Here is a 3505-nt window from a genome sequence, read left to right as displayed (position 1 = left end):
TATATATACACACATATATATGTATGTTTATATATGTGTGCAGATATATATATATATATATATACATATATATGTGTGTCTGTGCATATATACACGCAAACATACACATACACATACACATGCATATGCCTACAGTTATATAAGCATAGGCATACACATATATATGCATATACATATGTATGTATGTATGTATGTATGTATGTATGTATGTACAATTTAGGGGTGTTCATTTAGGGGGAAACTAAGTCAGTGGTAGGGGAGTAAGTGTTACAGAGTTATACAGGGTACAGGTGTGACATAAGCAAACAAGACCCAGACGCAGAGAGAGAGAGAGAGAGAGAGGAGGAAGAGAGAGAAGGAGATGGAAAGAGGGAGGGGATGGAAAGAGAGAGGGGGAATCTGCAGTAGAGAGAGTAAAAAGTGTGAGTAAGAGAGAGACTTGAAAATTGGTGCAGGGGAAGGGGGTCATGTTGGTGGATGTGTATGTGGAGGGGTAGGGAAGGATAGAGGAGGGTTTGATGGGGTGGAGGGGTGGAGAGGGACGAGGTCCAATTACCAAGTTGACAGCAGTCAGGTAATAATGAAACAAGAAATGAGTGAGGCTGAGGGAATGACCCAAGGAGTCTGTAGCCATTATATTGCATCGACAACAACAAACTGAAGCAAGAACAACAACAAGAACGGTAACAGTTCCAGTTGCAGGAGCAACAACAAGTAGAGGAAGAAGAGGAAGAAGTGAAAGGAAGAGACAGAGAGAGAAAGAGAGAGAAGGAAAGTGAGGGTTTGTGAGAAAAAAATCAAATGAAATGCCATGTAGCAGAAAGATTGTGGTAGACATTTTGAAAATTTGACAAGACAGCCGAGTAAAGCCAGGAATTTTACCTTTTGAAAGACTTACAAGCAAGAAACGAAACACACACACACATACACACAGGCACACACACACACACAGGCATACATACACACACACGTAGTTGTACATGTATTCATACACACATGTGAGTATATGCGTGGGTATTGTTTGTATTGTATAACATAAACCATCAGTAGTTAGTAAAGAAAAGATTATTATTATTATTATTGTTGTTGTTGTTGTTGCTGTTGTTGTCATCGTCGTCATCATCATCATCATCATCATTATTATTATCATTAAGAAGAAGAAGAAGAAGAAGAAGAAGAAGAAGAAGAAGAAGAAGAAGAAGAAGAAGAAGAAGAAGAAGAAGAAGAAGAAGATTGGAATTTGTGATATTGTCCATAGAAGTGCGCCAACAACCGATTTTTAGTGAAAAGCTTCCTAAGGAAATACGATTTATATAAGGAAATACTATATATATAAAAGAAGTAAGATGAGGGTTCCGAAACAGCTGTAATGAACCGGCAATTATCCATCGTATGTTATTGTTCATTTGATTATATATATATAGGAAGAGAGAGAGAGAAAGGTTATTCTATTATGCTAAATATGCTATGCTATTATGCTAATTAATAACGTATCAATTAGCGGAGTCGTTGATAAAGTTTTCCTTGCCTCAATGACGCCGGTGACATATATAAAAAGTCCCTTATAGAACTATAGTCATAAAGAAGTATAGAACTATATTATCACCCTCAAATTTGAGAAACAAACATTCATAACTTTTGTCTTTTAAAACTTCGTTGCATGAGATTGACAGCATGGAATTGTTCGAATTGAGTTCTATCATTTAAGCTTAATTTAGCTATAATTTGTTTTTAAAATATAAAAAGTTAATTATACTTAAATCCAGTTTTTTGCTTTATTTTTTTTCATGATATTTTACCTCACAACATTTTTATTCAAATTTTTGTTGCATGAGACCAAAACTATGAAATTCTTCATGCTTTCTTCTATCATTGAAACTAAGAGAAATATATTTTGCTTTTAAAATAAAAAAAGTTATTTAGAACTAAACTTGATTGGAGGCATTACTTACTCTCCTATAATGTTGCTACAAATTTTGATGCAAACTTTTTTCTACAGGATTAAATCTCTATTTTTTATACTAAAATGTAGCTAGGGACCAGTCCTCTTCAAAAATGTTAGCAGTTTTCAATTTGGTTAAGAACTGAATCAGAGACAAGTTCTAAAAGATTCTGCGTGTGAGTAAATAACGGCCATGAGAATATTATTCAACTACTACCGTAGTTGAATGATATATATATAATATATATATAATATATATAATAATGCGCCTGTAGATTGGAGAGCAGGAGAGAGGTGTAGTGGAAATATATAGTCAGTACAAGGTGTTGATGTGGCTGCGTGTATTTTATCACAATAGTTCATAAAGAGATGAAGAGTAAATTCAAGATCTATATATTTACTACATAAAAATATATTTTATTTACTGGTCGATGATGATACACGGAATCAACATGTAGCATCTTGTTGAATGAAGTAATCTATGCAAGGAAGTTCAGAGATAGGAAATATGGAAATAACAACTAAGTGGTGGCTTTCAGTCAATACGTAGTGAAATAGACGGACATAGAAATGACGAGAATGGCTCTAAGTCTAATCGACTAAGAAGCGAAGAGCAGGGTTAGCAAGCTGTTTTTACTAATGGAACGCTAGACATTCTAGAAACTTCCAAGAGAAACGCTAAGCTTCTTGAATAATTAAGAATCGCGTCTTATGACGCAGATGCTTCGAGAAACTTAGCAAAGGGAGGTTACTCTATAATCTTTCTTGCAAGGGAGATCATTCAACTATCTAGCTACCGCGATAGAGGGCTCGTACTTTTGTGGGGGTCAGGGTAATCCTGGATCTTTGGGGTTCCTTGATTGACCCTAGTTGGGATTTTCTCCCGTATCTGAAGAACTGGATCATTCATGTTATCACATACCATCCTATATTATATATACTTTTATCACATTTCACCGCCTTTTCCATTTCTTTCTCTCCGTCCTTTATACAAATCCCCACACAAATTGTTAACTCTCCTTGTGATGTCCCCCTCATCTATGACCCTGTGGCTAATAGAAGAAATTATCATTATAATCATCATCATCATCATCATCATCATCATCGCTAGTATTATTATTATTATTATTATTATTATTATTATTATTATTATTATTATTATTATCATAGGTGTTGTGTTGCGGTTATTAAATGGCCCAATTGTCTCTAGTGACATGATGTAGTCTAGGTTTAATTAATGCCCTTATCATGGCTGTCAAATGTGATTCTTGGATATAATGAGTTTTCTTTTCATAACAAACAGAATACAGGCTGAAGTGGGGCAACTTATTTCATTGGGGTTATACGCCTTTGATTAAAAGGTAGAGTGAGGAGGTGCGCTCTGCAAAAGTATCGTACACACACACACACACACACACACACAAACACATGCATATGTGCATATATTTATATATATATATCATATGTATATACATGCTTATACATATGTAAATGTTTGCACATCTATATGCTTATCTGTTTATCTAGCTAGCTATACACACACACACACGTGTGTGTGTGTGT

Source organism: Octopus bimaculoides, chromosome 4 (genome assembly GCF_001194135.2).
Source record: "Octopus bimaculoides isolate UCB-OBI-ISO-001 chromosome 4, ASM119413v2, whole genome shotgun sequence".
Classification (NCBI taxonomy): Eukaryota; Metazoa; Mollusca; class Cephalopoda; order Octopoda; family Octopodidae; genus Octopus; species Octopus bimaculoides.
Note: the sequence above shows the minus strand (reverse complement) of the source record.